This window comes from Ambystoma mexicanum, chromosome 3p, assembly GCF_040938575.1.
Source record: "Ambystoma mexicanum isolate Mex_15411 chromosome 3p, UKY_AmexF1_1, whole genome shotgun sequence".
In the NCBI taxonomy this organism is placed as follows: Eukaryota; Metazoa; Chordata; class Amphibia; order Caudata; family Ambystomatidae; genus Ambystoma; species Ambystoma mexicanum.
Genome location: NC_090925.1, coordinates 368,732,669 through 368,751,682, shown reverse-complemented (window position 1 = coordinate 368,751,682; position 19,014 = coordinate 368,732,669). Strand labels below are relative to the sequence as shown.

Here is a 19,014-nt window from a genome sequence, read left to right as displayed (position 1 = left end):
TTAAAATACTCACACACCACCTTACTGGGCCTTGTGTTAGTACCTCAGGCGACAATTATGTTTTTTTTTTGTTCCTAAAGGTTTACTTGCAAGGTTTTGGTGAGGGATGGGGCTTAGAAAGAGGAGGGTATCTGGATCTCAGTCCTAGATTTCACTTCTAGTAAGAACCTTACCAGAATTGATTACATTTTGCTGGGGTCTCAATCACCCCTATGACTATGGAGATAATGATAGGAGATATTTCACTTTTTGATCACGCTTTAGGTTAACCCTTCACTTCTGAGGGACTCAATTTGTAGGAAAGAATTAGAAACTGACATAACCAACTACTTTAATGAAAATCTTCATACCGCATATTTAACTAGTATTTAACTAGTAAGAGGCATTTAGGGTGACTAAGAGGGGCCATATCCTAGAGAAGGCAGGAACGCTGAAGAAGCTACTTGCCTCTCAGTGTGGAAACCTCCTTTCTGCCCACTCAATGCTGGAATCTCAGAAGGTCTACCATCAGCTACAACGAAGTCAAAATCAAATCAGTATGACCAGCAGCATAAATACACCCTCAAAAGGGGTAAACAGCAATACTATGAGTGGGGCATCAAAATCAGAAAGCTTTTAGCATACATCTCAAGGCCAGGACCAATGCCAGCTTTACTTAATACATATATAGAGGAGATGGATTAAGTGTGCACGGGGAATGGGGGTAAACATGCTTTGATCAGGAGCTTTTACTCCACTTTATAAAATGATGAAAACCCTGAAGGGCAAGGGGTTTTAGATGTCCTTGCAACTTCTGATCTGCCCTTTTATTTACCCTGAGATGGGTAGATTTAGACAGGCAAATAACAAAAGGTGAGATCCTGATCACTCTGAAGTCATTTAAAATGAATAAATCCTCAATCCCAGAAAGGTTTCCTACGTTCTTTTGTAAAACATTCTCTCATCTTTTACTCAATCCCTTACACTGTCAATAATGTTATGCAAGAGGAGAGGTTATACATACAATAGTAAAGGCAAGAATCTTGGCTCTGTCAAAGTTGATATCCCTCCCCCTGTACTTTATATCAGCCCTTTTTTTCATTTAATACAGATGCCAAGCTCTATGCTAAGAACCTGGCAAATAGAGGGAACAACCTGCTCTCTGGGATAATTTGAATAGATCAGTAAAGATTCATGTAGGGCGTACAGGCCTTGGATTATGTGACCCATTTATACAAAGCAGTGATTTTCCTTGATGCAGAGAAGGCATTTGATAGTTTTGAGTGGCCTTCCTGAGGGTGGTGATGGTGAGGATGGAGCTTGCAGAGAATTTATTTAGAGCAATGTTTCTCGCTTATTGTAGCCCACAAAGCATGGGTCATGGTGAACAGGTTTCCCTCTGCAGCTTTTTAATTATTTAGAGGAACAAGACAGGGCTGTCTGATTTCCTACTTGCAGTGTTCCTTGGTGGTAAAAACATAAACAGCAAATACTTGCCAAAATGAGGATATTAACGGGCATCAAATACCAAGATTCTGATTTCAAAGTCTCTTTTTTGTGGACAAACTTATCCTCAGAGTCTCCAACCCAGCCTTTTCCATTCCAGCTCTCTTGTGGCTCCTAGAAGACCTTCCATTAATGTCCTGATTAAAAGTTAATTTATACAAGAGTGAGATGAAGACCACTCACGTGCCAGCAGAAATTGCTTACTAGGTACACTCCCACTTTTCAGTGGGCAGATTCAAAAGACAAATACCTGGGTGTTGTGTTTTGGCAACCCCTCTGCCTCCCAAACCCAATATTGCCAAAATAAGGGAAGATCTCCATACCTGGAGCAACTTATGGGTATCTTGGCTCGGCTGTATAGCCTTGATCAAGATTAATAGTTTCCTGGGTCTTTTGTATTTGTTTCAGGCACTCCCTCTGGAGATCTCAGATGGGGTAATCCTCTGCCAACAAAAGGAAATAGTTGAATTCATTTCAAAATCCCCCTTTATAGAATAGTCAGGAAGATGTCTTTTTATGGGTTAAAGGATGTGGTTGGATGGGCATGCCATTTATTTATTAGATACTACCAGGCTATACAGCAAAGGGTCCCCAGAGATTGATGAAAGCCTAACTCGCCCAAGATGTGGAAGGAGGTGGAAGTGCTGGTCTTGGGCCGTCAGATTTGATATATAGTTTAATGAAAAGATCTTGAAACCAAGAGTATGTAGAGCTTGTTCTGTGAGGTAGATTAGATTTGTGCAAAAGGATGGCATGCTAATTGTCAGATCAAGCTGGAATGCATATATCACTTTTGGGAGGATAGAAGGATCAGTCCTCACACTCTCCTGCTTTGGTAGCATACTGTGTATGGCTCGTCAATCTATTAGGCTTGTAGCACAAACATCCTAGCTGAAGTAATTGCTACAAAAAAGCCACTTTTCCTGTCAACTTCCTATCTGACATGTAGCACAAACATGCTAGCTGAGGTTGAGTTCCTATTAGTGCACTGATATACCAGCATGATGAACTCCCCTCTTCATGCTCTTCAAATGCAATATACAACAGGCAGTTTGTCTGAAGACATCCTTGAAGGAGATCTCATCTAAGCCACAGCAACTGATAAATGAACTCTAAAGAAAGCTAGTCTTGTCCAGATTTAAAATGTAAAGTGTGAAGGCCTCCTTTGATGTAAGCGGGATGTGGCTGTCTCCTAAACAGCATTGGCAAAATCTTCATAATTTGAGGGCATGGTAATCCTTGTGGTTAACCTCCTGGCTTACTTTAGATGAGCATTTGATCTGCTAGAGAAATGTTTCTTAGACTCTACTTACAGGGTACAGATATGTCACTATAGTTGGTTTACAGGGTGATTTCCTTTGCATTCTTGACTGTCAAATGTGTAGTATGTCCAGAGAAGCTAAGACATTATATGAGTTTATCAACCAAAAAGGGAATACCCACACAATATATCTGTAAAGATTCATTTTTCTAATAAAGTTGGACAAAGGAATTAGCTACAAAATACAAAGGCAAGTAAAGAGTAAAATATATTTCCATAATATGGATAAAAACACAGAAAGTGGTCTGACAAGTCAGACAGGCTTTTAAAAAATGATTATTCACCCAAGTCCCAATGCTGAGTCTATGGGCACATTGGGAATGAACAGGGCAATGCTATCCTATGGTGATAAGTGAATATCAGGCACACAGGGCCCCTGAAGAGGTTCGGACCGATTGAAGACCTCCAGAGAGATCAAAGGACCCATCAGAGGCAGTCCAGCTCAAGAGTTGCACTTAATATGCCCCAGGATGGGAGCATTCAGAGGTGAGTCATAACATCACCATCAGGGAAGGTTGTGGTTTTGTTCTAGATAATCTACCTCAGCACAGCACAGCCAAGGACAAACAGAACCAACCTCAATGGTAAATCAGGGGACCCTCAACATGCAATCCAGACAAAGAAACATAATCAGAGTTGCTCCAGAAAAATGCCTTCAGATTGGAGCCATTTTGGCTGAAGCAGGAATGATCAGTGTTGATAACCAGATGGGCAGCGTTTGCAGCAAAACACTGAATCATCAGAGTAACAGACCTCCCAGATGTGGTCAGAGTGACCCCCAGAAGTAGTTCACGCAGTGAAATGGTGACTGAGAACGAGATCAAAGATCCAGCAATAGTGACCTTACGCAAGAATCCAACTAGTGGATAGTTTTAAAGCACATTTGTCTCTATTCAGGGATTCAAAAGTAGTCGATTGTAACAAAAATGTGACGGTACCCCATTTGTTAATAATGAACAATAACATAATGGAAGCTTTGTAACAAATGATTTACTTCTAAAGTATGTTGGGGTATGAAGAGAGTAGGAATGAAGGGTGTGGACTGCATAAGAGAGGGAGGGTAAGAGGAGCAGAAAATCAGAGTAGCCACCCAGGAGGCCCAGGATTCAGAGGCCCTCTGTGGGCCAGTCTACACTTGTATCACCACTTACCCTGCAACCTCTTGGAGTGCCACAGAGTAACTCTGGTTTCCATTGTGGCACTTTACACATCAACAATTGATAAACATATACATTTGATAAAATATTTACTTCTTTATGGACTGAGCTTTTTGTGGGGGAACTTAAGGAATAGACAGAAACATCCAATCATAAACACGTAGAAAACAATTATAAAAATAAAGTTACATCCAGTTCGTTCCATTTCAGAATGTACACATTACAGATCATTGGCAGCCCAATCAGCTTTCCAATTGGAGCACTGTGTCAATAAGTGCCTTATTGACTCCAGTTACACACCACAGACTCTGCACAGACTTTCCGAGCAAGGTATTTGCCCCTTAGCACCTATCGCCAATAGAGCAGGCAGAAGATTGAATTCTAATTTTCTGACCAAAATATTTCAATGCTTTATCATTAAGCAGCACCAAGTATGAAACAGGAGCGAGATACGGGAAGGATTGCTTAGCATACATGTTTAAAGAAACTTTACCATTCAATTGCAGCATGGAACTCTTTACATGTCTTAATCAATTTCCTCATTGAGGATAGGGAGGATAGCTCAGGGGCAATGTGCTCACCTTGGAAGCAAGACGACGCAGAACAACACAGGTTTGATCCCCGGGTCTGCAAGACCAAGAAACCTCTGGGTATTAAGCACGTTATAAATAACCAATTATATATATATATATATATATACACACACACACACACACACACACATATATATATATATATATATATATATATTCATGGGGGTCTTTCCAGTTTTCCTAATACCAGCCCGACTGTGTGTTTTTCCCTGATCAGTGAGGATCTTACTTAGCAACAGGATGCTAGGAACAATGCTTTTATTACAGGCTTGATATATTATAAGGCCCCCAAGTACACATACTTTGTGACCACCTCGATGGCTTTGTTTTGAATTTTCCATTTAAAGTTCCCATGTAGTCGTTTGCATCCCACAATCATAATTTTTGTCTTTGTCTATTCAGCTCACAATCATTTTCGTTAGAATACTTATACAGTGCCGTTAACGAGCGCTGCAAGCCCACCGATGTTCGATCTAATAACAAGCTATCGTCTGCGTACATCAACCAGGCAACCTTGTGTGAACCAATCCCGGGGGGGAACGTTTATAATATTTTGCATTGCAGTTTCCAGGTCGGCACATAAAGATTAAAAAGCATAGGAGCGAGAAAGCATCCCTGCTTCATCCCTTTGACAGCTTGAATAAATGTTGACAACTGGCCATATTGACTAATCCTAATTGCCACTGTGGTGCCTTCATACAACTGCCTAATCAAATAGAGTACCTCTGGATCGAGTCCCAATGCTGATAATGTTACCCAAAGGCGATTGCGATGTACACTATCGAAGACTTTTGTATAGTCTATGAAGGCGATGTAAAGGTTAGACGACTTTTGCCACAAAGTGGAATGAATTAAGTATTTTAAGGCCCAGATGTTACAATCAGTGCTCATACATATATGGAATCCAGTTTGTTGTACTGCTCAGATCTGATTCTGCACAATCCAACGCTGCAATTCTCTCAATAAATATATACAAAATACTTTACATGGGGATTCAATCATGGCTAAAAGCCTATTGACGGATTCCCACACTCTCCTTTATTGAATACCGGAATGAGAAGTGGTTTTTTCCAGATCGCAGGGATGGCACTATCAGCTATGATTTTGTTTAAAAGCCCCCAGAATATTCAGGACCAAAGATCAGGATCTCCTCTTATCACTAGGTTAGAGAGGCTGTCAGGCCCAGGAGCCCTGGATGGTTTGAGTTGCATATTCACTGCTCTGATATCCTCCACAATCCAGTTCAATGACAAGGAAATCGAGAAGACTGGTACAGAGGTAAAATCACCCTGTAAGGGGATCGTACTACCATAAAGCTCACCAATGTAGAACTTCCAGTCGCCCTTGGAGATGGGATTAATTTCTTTAGAACTATTCCAGTGGAGAAAGCTTTTTACCACCCACCAAAAGTGCTTGATGTAATTGGTCCTCAGCAGGTTGAGCACAATCTGCCAACTTGCAGTTTTGGCCATTTTCTTGTACATTCTAACCCAGTTTTTTTGTTTGGTATGAATATTAGATATAAGCTGTTTGCTGCAAGGAGAAGAGAAGGTGCCTTTTTTCCCAATTTTTTCAAATATTGAATGATTCGCAGGACCATGCATTTCCCTGCAGCAATAATCGCATCATAGAACTTCCCCGGGAGCTCAGTGTTATCTAAACTAAATGTAACCAGGGCTGATCGAATACGATATTCATAAGAAGTAAGGATTTCCATTGCTTTCTCCACCTCAGAAATAGATTTCAGCTCCCAAGGGATCTCATCATTGGCGAGCCTTTTGTTTATAATATAAACTGTATCCTGAGTTCAAGAGACCCTGCTATCCTGGGAATTTACTTGCAGCGTCCGCTCCATATACTCCTGGGTATGCTCTAATTGCAAAATGTTATTGTCATGAACCATCGGACTCGTCCCTTCTGGACTTCCTGGTCCCTGACCCATAGAGACTTACACTCATTAGTACTCCCAAAATGGCCACCGAACGCGGAACGCTGTGTACCAGTTTCCGCGTCGTACGCATCACGTTCTATAAAGCAGACACACCCCCACGGCTCTGCGCGTCTCAACACTACCACTTACTGTGGCTAGACGTGTGCTGCCGTAGTTCGCTCTCGTTACCCCTTGTTTCCTGGCTCCTGGTCCCCAATTGTTACCTCCACATTCTTCCCTTCCCTTTGCCCTCTCTTGCATCCCGGACCTCCGAGTACTCGCTGCCGAGTGCACGCTTCGCTGTTTCCAGGACTTCCCAGACATTCTGAACGATCCAGGACTCGGGACGCTGAACGCACGCTGGAACCCGAGGACATTCGCACGGGGTTATTCAAGACCCGCACTGTGCGCAGGAAGACTATCGAAGAAAGAACACAGACAGGTGAGAAGGGGGGAACCTGTGACAGATTTAGACGCCAACAAACCGACACGGATACGGACATGGAGGCGGCAGTCCAAGACCTCATGCGCGGCATTCAGGAGTTAACAGAAGTTCAGAATCTCAAAGCCGAGAATGCAGCATTAAAACAGTTAGTCCTGTCACGTGATTCCAAGACCAAGGAAAGTGTATTGCTGGGCGGAGTAATGGATAAATATGATGGTACATCAAAAAACCTTTGCGGATTCCTTGATTCATGTTTAGTCCACTTTACCTTTAAGCCCTATTACTTCTCTACCCCTAGGGCAAAGTTGGGCTTTATGATTTTGCATCTTTCCAGGAATGAGTTATCTTGGGCTACGCCCTTGGTTAATTCTGGAGATGCCCTCCTGGATGACTATGATGGGTTCGTACAGGCTCTAAAGGCCATATTTGACCGCCCAGAACAGGTCTACAGTGCCCAGGAACGATTACTGGATTTCCAACAAGGTTCCCATGATATGCTGACCTATGTGACACGCTTTAAGCAACTGGCCAAGGATGCAGATTGGTCCCCGGAGGCCTGCCTTACCCTTTTTCGAAGAGGCCCGAATGAGGAAATAAAAGATGAGCTAGCTAGGGTAGCTCGCCCAGGTTCCTTCCAGGCTCTTATGGATCGCTCTTTACAAATAGACTTCTGTATCCAGGAAAGGAAGGCGGAAAAGAAGAAGACTAAAATGCCTTGCCAAAAGGCCTCCATAGAACCTTCCTCTAAACCTGAGCCCACTCCTGCCCCTACTACAGACCCAGAACCTATGCAACTGGGGGCCTTCCGTGGACCCATCTCCCCGCAAGAAAGAATGCAACGGATTCACACTGGGCTGTGTATGTATTGTACCTCAGATAAACACCTTGTGAGAGAATGTCCCTTAGCTCCTCCACGGCGTTCGTGAAATGCCAGCTCCCATTCCTAGATGGAGCACAGCTTCGGGAGAGAGATGTTTGCTCCACATCTATTCCATCCCTGAACTCTCCTGGACAAAGCAATCTTGTGATCTTGCAGGCCTTTCTATCGCCATCCAAGAAAGAAACCTACCCCATTTTGGCATTGGTGGATTGTGGGGCCATGGGGATATTTATAGATCAAGATTGGGTCACTACCCACCACATTCCATATGAAACTCGAGGCATCATGCAGCCTGTAGAAGCTATCGATGGAAGACCCCTCTCTTCAGGACCCATCACCCTACAAACCAAAGAGATCCAGCTCTCTGTAAACCATCATCGAGAGGTTATCAAATTTGACATCACAAAGTCTGCCCATTATCCAATGGTACTGGGTATGCCCTGGTTGCAGAAGCACAACCGATACATCAACTGGGCAGTAGAATCCTTGTTTCTTGGTTCCGAACATTGCATGTCTCATTGTCTATCCCTGGATTCCTCGTCAACATCCCCAGAAGGTGCGCCGACAAAACAGCAAGGCCCATTCACAGTCTCAAATATTATCCAGGCTCCTCGGGCCTATTAGGATTACACTGATGTGTTTTCAACTGCTATTGTTCAGTCTCTACCCCCTCACAGTCCTGAAGACTGTGCTATTGATACTGAACCTTCAGCAGTGATTCCTTTTGGAAGGATGTTCATACTATCCGAGCCAGTGAAAAGGGCCCTCCGAGAATACTTGGATACCAATCTAGAAAATGGCACCATACGACCATCCAAATCTCCAGCGGGAGCTTCGTTGTTTTTTGTTCCCAAGAAAGATACCAAGGAGCTTAGGCCTTGTCTCGATTATCGTGGTTTAAACCAATGTACCCTCAAAGACCGCTACCTGTTACCCTTAATCTCGGATATCCTGGAAGCGGTGAGAGGTGCTGTAGTCTTCACGAAATTGGATCTCAGAGGTGCCTACCATCTAATCCGTATAAAGGAGGGTGACGAATGGAAAACAGCCTTTAGAACACCCTTTGGACATTTTGAATACCTGGTTATGCCCTTCGGACTCGCCAATGCCCCGGCGGTCTTCCAATGTTTCATGGACCGGGTGTTCTCCGATATGTTGCTCCTCTTTGTCATAGTTTACCTGGATGATATTCTAATATACTCCAAGGACCATCTCAAGCATGAAGAGCATGTTAAGGCAGTTCTACAGCGGTTACGTCAACATAAACTCCTGGCTAAACCCGAGAAATGCCTTTTCCATGTCTCTACTGTTCACTACCTAGGATTTGTCCTTAGTCCAGAAGGAATCGGGATGGACCACTCAAAGGTAAAAGCCATACTATCATGGCCAGTCCCAACCACCGTGAAACAGATTCAATCCTTCCTGGGGCTTGCCAACTTTTACCGGAAATTCATACCTTCCTTCTCGGACATGGTTCAACCGATCATTACACTGTTGAAGAAGGATACGCCCTTTCTTTGGTCAGCAGCCCAAGATAAAGCTTTCCAACGACTGAAATCGGAGTTTACACAAGCCCCCATCTTGGCTCAACCTGACATTGATCGACCTTTCATAGTGGAGACAGATGCCTCCAACTTCGCCATCGGAGCAGTTCTCAAGCAGGAACTCGAGGACAAGTTAGAACACCCCATCGCTTATCTCTCGCGAACCCTAACTCCTAGCGAGACTCATTATTCTGTCCTGGAAAAGGAACTGTTAGCCATCCGTCAAGCCTTTACCAACTGGCGTCATCTACTCTTGGGGGCAAAACATCCTGTTCAGGTCCGTATGGACCATCGGAATCTTCAAGTTCTACAATCCTTGGAATGTAGGAATAGTCGCCAAGCCCGCTGGGCCTTCTTCTTCGCTTCTATCTATCAGTTCCAAATACAACATGTCCCTGGAACTCACAACATAATTGCTGATGCCTTATCCCGACGTCCCGACTACGAAACTCTTGAAGATCGATCCTTTCCCAAGATGTTTCCCCACACAATTTTTGTAGCCCAAGCAATCAGCCTCCTGGAAGACATTCAAATTCAAACCCAGTCCTCTGAGATCTGGAAGGAATTTACTGGAAAGAATCGATGGAATCTTAGAACAAAGGATGGGTATTTATTTAAGGATAATGGCCTGGTTATTCCCACACAAAGACAGCGACAAAGGATCATGAACTTCTGCCACGATACCCTTCATTCAGGACATTGTGGCATTATCAACACTCTCCGTTTGATACAAAGACAGTTTTGGTGGCCAAAAATGAAAGTTGATGTCCAACGGTACATCCAATCCTGCGCAATCTGTAAACAAAACAAGCATGACAACAAGAGACCGGCGGGTCTCCTACTCCAACCAACCTACCAACAAGGCCCTGGGAATTCATTGCTACCGACTTTATTGTGGAATTGCCACCTTCCAGGGGATACACAACTATCATGGTTACCATTGACTTATTCACCCACATGGCTCATTTTACGCCCTTATATAAACTACCATCTTCCTCAGAACTCACTGGAATCTTCCTGCAACAGATATTCCGACTTCATGGTCTCCCTTCCAAAATCATATCAGACAGGGGACCTCAATACGTATCTCAATTCTGGAAACACCTATGCCGTATACTAGGAATCCAATGTGCCCTCTCCTCAGGTTATCATCCACAGACCAATGGAGCTACTGAACGTGTGAACCAAACCCTGGAACAATATCTTCGTTGTTTCACCACCAAGGTCCAGGACGATTGGTCACTCTTAATACCTGTGGCTGAATTCGCCTATAACAATTCGGATCACTCGGCTGTCAAAACCAGCCCTTTTTTCTGTAGCCAAGGGTTCCATCCTTCGGTTCTACCATCCTTGCTCCCACATCCTACACCAGTACCTACACTCGACTCCTGGATTGAAAACCTCATCAACGTACACAAGCAAGCCAAAGAACACCTCAAAAAGGCCCGAGCTACTACAAAGCTCTATGCAGACTCCAAAGGAAGACCAGGGCCTTCCTATGCAGTAGGTGATAAGGTCTGGCTATCCTCGAAACTACTGCCTCGGCATTTACGACCCAATAAATTGGCCCACCGGTACTATGGTCCCTTTTCCATAAAGGAAATTATTAACCCAGTGGCCTTCCGACTCAAACTACCGGACTCCTGGAAGAGGGTCCACCCAGTTTTTCACACGTCTCTACTGAAATCATATGTCCAGTCCTCCCAGACTGCTCCAAGGTCTACACCTGTGATTGTCAATGACCAGCTGGAATATGAAGTGTCCAGAATATGTGACTCCAGGTACAGATGTGGTCAGCTACAATATCTGGTCGAATGGAAGGGGTACCCTCCCAGTGAACGCACCTGGGAACCATTCTCAAATCTCAATGCCCCCAGATTACTCAAAAAGTACCACCTTATACACCGCGGCAAACCCGGAGGAACAGACCTTGGGAGGAGGCATGCTGTCATGAACCATCGGACTCGTCCCTTCTGGACTTCCTGGTCCCTGACCCATTGAGGCTTACACTAAGTAGTACTCCCAACATGGCCACTGAACGCGGAACGCTGTGTACCAGTTTCCGCGTTGTACGCATCACGTTCTATAAAGCAGACACGCCCCCACGGCTCTGCGCATCTCAACGCTACCGCTTACTGTGGCTAGACATGTGCTGCTGTAGTTCGCTCTCGTTACCTCTTGTTTCCTGGCTCCTGGTTCCCAATTGTTACCTCCACATTCTTCCCTTCCCTTTGCCCTCTCTTGCATCCCGGACCTCCGAGTACTCGCTGCCGAGTGCACGCTTCGCTGTTTCCAGGACTTCCTGGACATTTTGAACGATCCAGGACACAGGGTTATACAAGACCCGCACTGTGCGCAGGAAGACTCTATCGAAGAAAGAACACAGGCAGGTGAGAAGGGGGGAAATCTGTGACAGTTATGGTCACTCGACTCAGCCCAAACTTGGTTAAACTTTCCCACCAGAAAACTCGAGTTACCTGCAAAGAAATGTAATCGAGTTAAGAAGATGAAAACCCATTAGGCCAGGTCCAGTTCTCTGCATTCTCCAAAACACTATGGTTTAAATGCATAAAATCAAATACCTGCTGGGAGAAACCTGATGGTATTCTCCCACCTACTCCCCCAGGATCTTCCAATCAGTTGGCCAGGAAAGGCCCATCGCTTTTGGAACCCGACCCTGGGGGTGGACAAGCGAGGGAGGATCACCTGAGTGGAGGGTCACTAGTGATTGGGAGGAGAATACCCAAGGGCGAGACATGGTATTCCCCCATCCCAATTATACACCAACTCACTCTCCCTCAGTCCTAATGGGGTATTTCCAATCTCACCCAATCTCACACTCCCCATTCCCAATAAGTACTGGGACGAACAAGAGGCTATCAGAAGCAATGAGGATTACTGATGGTTCCTAGTGATAGTTTCAAATGCCATAGTTTTGAATTGCAAAGTTTCGAATAAAAATGCGTTGAAAAAAATGCTTTTTTTTCATTTTTTTTAATGGGGGGTCCCCCACCAACCCCTGTCTTTTTCCCCTTAACACCCATTTTAGTAAAGAAAAAACCTTTTTCTACAAAAAAAACACATTTTTTTGATGCATTTTTTTCAAAACTTTTGTCATTCGAAACTATGTTTTCGAAACAATACCTGGATACCTTACTGATAGAGACAACATAGGAAGACAAAGTGAGGCCTACCATGTAACATCTTTGAAATGTGGAACAACGTGGGGTTGAGGTGGGCACTACTTTATTGATTTATAGTCCATTCAATGCTGTTCATTTTCATTTAGTACATAGGATGTTCTTGGGTATATTACTAGTTTGTATTTGGAGCTACCGGTTTAAAAAGAGCCCAGCGACACAAGGGCTCTATGTCTCAAATAACCAGCGAAAAAACGGAGTGGAAACCACCCTGTCAGACCCTGTGCTCCTCTTGGCTCCCCTATTGGAGCTTATATTTCCTTCCTTAATTCTTAGAAGATCAATAATTCGATATATTTTGGATTATATTCAACTGATATTCTTCAATCGTGTATTTCCAGAGTCTTTGTGAATATTCTTAAATATTTTCTTCACAAGCGTTGTGTAAAACAAATGTTTGTGTTTTATTCACACAGTTGTTATGAATCACTGGTTCCTCAATTCAGGATTTAAGCTAATTTGGCCAATGCATTTTGGTGCAAAGCACCATCATCAGGGCTGTATTTTACATTGAAAAGTATTAACATATACATAAACATTTCAAACATTCCGTTAATACACAAAATATACATACCACCAAGTAGATGCATGAGAGAGAAATGGAATCATCTGTTCATGTAATAAGGTGAAAGCAAAAGAAAAGAAAAAGTGAACATTTGCAGTTACCATCAATGTTGTTTTAAATTTACCTTAGCTTCTTTCCAGAAACTTGAATTGATTCATTTCTACGTATTAGTATTTCGAGACCCCAATCCTGTGGGTATAAACATGAGATCAGATACACTGTCTGCTCTGGACCGCAATTTGTTCTTAATGTGCCCGCCGGGCGAGCACAACGTGATTTACCTGCATGCAGAAATGCTGCCTCGCGTCTCCTCGGTAGGGTCGCGAATGCGCGCGCCCGCAAGCAGCCGTAGTTTTGATGTTGCCTTGGCGATCGAGGCGGCGTCATCTGTCCCTGATTGGACAAAGTGAACGCGCCTCCAGTCCCACCCGCCCACGCACTGTGGACGGACAGGACTGGACGCCATGGCAATTACGAAATGCTGGGTGCACAGAAAACAGTACACTCGTTTAGACGTATGAGTTCATATGAGAGCTGGACATGCAGACACTCTTTCCAAGATTCAAATGTCATGATTACTACTCAGTTGGCAAATGGAACTCTTTTCAAACTAAGTGGTGCTAATCAGTGTTGTAGATCATGGTCGGATAAACACACCCTTGTGTGTGTTTATGTTTCTTAAAGATGCAGTACATAAAAAATGGTTACCATATTTACTTGTCGGGGTAGACAGAACACACACTCGTGATCGCCCATGTTACTTAAAGCTGCAGTGCATAAAAAATGGTTATCCTATTTATCTGTCTAAGTAATCATACACACGGAAGTATGAAGCGTCTCCTTATGTCAAATTAGTTGAAGTGCATCTATCATTCATGACCCTGGTCCGAGTACCTTAACCATTATCTCATACGATCAATTCTTGTTTATACAGTATCTAACTATATATTCTCCAATCATTTTTAAATTGCCTTGGACTCCATATTCAAACAGCACGTTGGTGTTTAGCATTGTGTGTCCCACCTGCCATATAATCACATCAGTTGTATCTATATATGCTTCATATGCCAATGCATTTCTTATTCTGATCCCATATATATGCCCCACATGTCAATGCATTTCTTATTCTGATACCATGTCGTCAATGTCTCATGCTCCCCTATCAGTGGTGCTGATATGGCTATTACAAACAATTTCAAATATTTCAAGATATTTCTGGTACAATATGAACGTCACTGTGATTTTTAAAGAAAACAGGCATAATTAATCCCTTCATTCAGTCCCTTCGGTGTTAATGTTCCAAGCTTATCGATCCAGAAAGTTTCTCTCTGGTCAAGCCTCTGTTGTATGTTCATGTGTGGTTCCCTTTTGTTAACCACCTCTAGTATTAGGAATCTTATTTGTGACAAAGTGTGCTTCTTCAGATCCCAATGTCTGGCCACTGCCGAATTTTTATTGTGGTTCCGTATGCATGAGCGATGCTCGTTCCATCTCACCTTCGCAGTCCGTGTTGTTTGCCCCACGTAATAGAGTCCACATGGGCACTTTATTGAATAGATGATGTTATTGGAATTGCAGGTCCCAAAATCCATGAGTTTTATCTTCTCCCCACTATGTGGATGGTTAATTATGTTGCCTTTGATTATGTATCCACAATTGGAGCAATTTAGACATGGGAAAGTCCCAGTCTTGGTTGTGTTCTGTTTAGTCTTAAGGTTTCTTGTCTTTACCAATTTATCTTTCAAATTCTGGCTTCTTTGGTAGGCGAAAGTGGGTGGTTCCTTGAGTAATGTTTCAACTCTCTCATCTAAGGCTAGAATGTTCCAGTTCTTTTTGATAATTTCTTTAATGCGTTTACTTTGCTTCGAATATTTGGAGACAAACACTAATGGAGGCGTCTCCCTGTTTTTTTATTTTGGCTTAAGCAGTGCTGGTAATTGGGCCGGCTCTCGGCGGATCCGAGATCCGGCACCAGATGTGTAGCCGGATCTCGGGATCCGGCCAGAGTCAGCCGCCCAAGCCCATGAACCGCGCAGGAAAAAAGAAAGAAAAAAAAAAAGCGTCCGCGACAGCAGCATTGCCGTTTACCGCGGCTTTGGCACTGATGTGTAATGCACAATGCTCACTACATGTACAACTGAAAGGAATCAGTTGTACATGTAGCAAGCATTGTGCTTTACACACCAGTGCCAGAGCCGCATAAAAGGCAATGCTGCCCTCGCGGGCGTTTTTTTTTCTTCTTTTTTTGGCACAACAAAATGAGCCAGGGCTCATCAAGGGGGCCTGGCCTAACTGCAGGCATCCTGCTGGCCCGTTAGGCCACGCCCCCCTGAAGAGCCCCGCCTCAATGGGCAACTGGCACCCCTGTCATGCATCCTTTTGTATTGATCAACACCCTCTCCCATGGGGGAGAGGGTGCTGATCTCTGCATTTACTTTCTATAGGCTTGCCTGGCAAGGGACAGCGCCTCGCCTATTCAGCCTTAATGGTGACCCTTCCCCTCGGCAGCTCGGGAGGGGCAGCGTCACCATTAAGGCTGAAAGGGTGAGGCCGCTGGAAATTGAGGATGTTTTCCTGATGACTGAAACTCGCATAGTTTCAGTCTTCAGGAAAACAGCCTCAGCTTCCAGTGGCCTCACGTTTCTCTCCACAATGGTGGCACCGGCCCACGGGCATCTCCTGCTTAAAGGGATGCCTCACAGGTGCGGCGCCACCATTATGGCTGAAAGGCAGTTTTTTCTGGAGCCTGAAGCTTTCGCACACGAGCGAGAGCTTGAGGCTTCAGAAAAAAATCCTTTTCGTGTAGTGGCCGGGGCTGGCAGGGGAGATCAGTGGGCCCCACAGGGCCCCGCCTCAAATTGAAATTTCGGAGCCTGCCGGGGCTGAGCCCTGTGGTAAAAGGCAATGTTGCCTTTGTGGGTGCTTTTTTTTCTTTTTCTTTTTAAGTATTTATCTGATCGCCTGGCCACTACCAACCCCGCCCCTTCTAGACCACGCCCTCTCTTCCCCAACTCCTCCCCCACACGGGTCTTGTGGGATCCCCCACCACATTTTTTCCATTTCCACCACTGGGCTTAAGCAGATCTTCTCTCTTTTTTTTGTCAAGTCTTGCCTCTGCTTCTTCAATTTCTGAAACAGTGTAGCCTCTATTTAGAAATGTCTCCCCCATCTTGCTTATTGCTTCTTCAAAGTCTGTGGGATCACTAACAATCCTTTTAACTCTTAGCATCTGGCTATAGGGTAGATTTCTGATTAAACTCGATTGATGGAAACTCAATTTATGTAAAATGTAGTTCCTGTCAGACGGTTTTTGATATATATTCGTTCTTCATCCTGAGGTCTCCTTGTTAATCTCTACGTCCAAGAAATGGATGCTGTTTCTGGAGAATTCTGATGTGAATTGGATTCTTTGGTCTATGTTGTTCAAATATTCAAGGAATTGTGTCAGTTCTTCTTCATTCCCATGCCATGTTCCAAAAATGTCATTGATGTACCGAATCCATAGCCCAATTTTACTTTTCCATTCATCATGTTTCAATACGTGCTCAACTTCCAATTTATGCATAAATGTATTGGCATAAGAAGGTGCCATTGTTGCCCCCATCGAGGCGCCGGCTGTTTGTAAAAAGAACTCCTCTTCGTATTAAAAATACAAGTTCTCACTGATGAATTCCAAAAGGGTCATTATAAATTATTTTTGAGCCGGAATGTCTCCTTCTTGTAGTAATAACCACTCCACTGCCTCTCTCCCTTGATCGTGTGGGATGGACGTCTAGAGGCTTTTCACATCGATTGTGAAGAGAATATCTGATGCTATGTATTCTGTTTAACTTAAATATTTCAAAAAATGAGTTGTGTCCTTCACATAGGTGCCAGTTTTTTGTATTAGAGGTTGTAAAAAATAGTCAATATATATCCGCAATGGTTGTAGTATACTGTTGGTTCCTGCAACAATTGGTCTACCTGGGGGATTACTGGGATCTTTATGTACTTTCGGTAATGTGTAAAAGTGGGGAGTTTTTGGAAAATTGTTAGTCAGAATCAACTACTTCAAATCCAATTATCAACAACAGCAGGGATACAAATCCACAACAATGTGATGGCAGCGATGACCATCTCATTAGCACCATATATAAAACTCTATGAGGCCATTAATGAAAATGTAAAAGACAATACGAACATGTTAGCTACAATTCAAAACAAACTGACAAAAATGGAGGATTTTACGACCAAAATTGCAGAGAGACTAAATCAAGAAGCAGAAGCCTCAGCATTGTGGCAGCAAAGACTATGGGATCTGGCAACCAACGAACAGGAGGAAAGAAATAAAATAATGGCTGACTTGATGGAAACGATAAAATGAATGAGTAAAACAGCACAGTAAAAGGAGAGAGAAGTGACTGCATCGCAAACACATATAACATGTCAACACCAAACGGGAACCGTAAATAACAAAACACTACAGGAAAGAGAAAAAAAGCAGCAATCTGAGGAACCTGAACCCAAAGTTCAACTGAAAGGGTCTCAGGTGGAAATTCAAGCAATAGAACCAGGAGAAACCATTAATCAAAAAAGCAAAATTATAAACAAGATTGGACGGTGTTGGCAAAAGAAGAGGGAATGTCCCCTTCCCCTCTCCCTTTACCCCCCTGACTAACAACGCTGAGTTCACCATGGGGCAGTTAGATAGAGCCTTTACATTGGATGGGAAGGGGGTTGGGTAAGATCAGAGACTTCTTTGCTAATGTCAGGATTAGGAGCTTTGTGGAGTGCAAGACCTTCTTGGGATTGGAAGAGGCAGACAGGTTTAGATAGATCCAGGCCAGATATTGGGTCCTTAACCCACCCAACGCAGCAGTAGCCACCAGGCCACAGACGGAACTGGAGTGAGTATTTAAATTACGGACAGACTCGAAGGGACTTATATCACGCCTGTATGAATGTATTAACTCTCTCTCCACTTCTGTACGCAGATCATACTATATGGGATGGGAGCTAGGGCATTCGCTAACCACGGAAGAGAGGGGGTTTATTTACAAGGGAGCATGTTCTTCACTACGGGCCAAATTGGCAGAAACCCAGACTAAGATATTGACGAGATGGTATAAAACCCCATCTCAACTGCATCATTATCACCCAGGCCATTCTAAGCTGTGTTGGCAAGGCTGTAAGGGGGAAGGGATGATGCTGTACATGCTCTGGGGGGTGCTCGAAGATCTTAGACTACTAGCTGGAGGTTCGTTCTAAATTGAAGGAGATTCTTAAGGTTGATATACCAAATGATCCAGTCGTGTGTCCCCTTTGGCTTCTGCGACCTTTGTCATTCTCAGGCAATTCTGCTGAAAGGACCTTGCTGATCCACCTCCTGTTAGCTGTGAAACTGTCAATACTCCAGTTGTGGAGGACAGAGCAGGGGTTCCCACAAAGCATCCATGGCTGGATAATGTATGGACATTCTTGGGCATGGCAAAACTCACAGCGAATATTAGGAACTCACAGCTTCCCTTTATGGCGGTGTGGTCCCTCTTTTCATCTTACATGAGAAAATACCTTAATGCCCTATCTTGCCAACAAGACTGAGAGCTTTGAATCTTATAGATATGCCCTGAAGTATGCCTGCAATAATGTCTTGATACACTTTCCGTCCTGATCTGGTTGTTGCACTGAACGTCTGTCTATGGAATACTCCTGGAGGATGGAGAGGGGGGTTAAAAGGACACTGCTTTGATGTTGGTGAACTTGTTATAGCTGCCTGGTGGTCAGCCAGCATCTGTTACAGTTGTCCAGTAAATACCGATAAATTACTACTTTAAAAACAAAAAAGAAAGAGAGACACACTCCCTGAAAAGCAGGAATATTGGGGCATGTACCCTTCCCACACAGGGACAAATTAT

At 43.8% G+C, this 19,014-nt stretch overlaps 1 protein-coding gene across 3 annotated transcripts in view; it reads right to left on the bottom strand.

The window, feature by feature from the left end:
- LOC138580467 (WD repeat-containing protein on Y chromosome-like) overlaps positions 1 to 13,451 on the bottom strand; it is a 229,438-nt gene extending 215,987 nt beyond the window's left edge. For all 3 annotated transcript variants that reach the window (XR_011304265.1, XR_011304264.1, XM_069651033.1), the window contains exons 1-2: positions 13,402 to 13,451; positions 13,245 to 13,309 (exon numbers count right to left, since the gene is read on the bottom strand). The gene's annotated coding sequence lies outside the window, so the exon portion shown is untranslated. The remainder of the gene's footprint in view (positions 1 to 13,244; positions 13,310 to 13,401) is intronic.
- Positions 13,452 to 19,014: the final 5,563 nt, after the last annotated feature.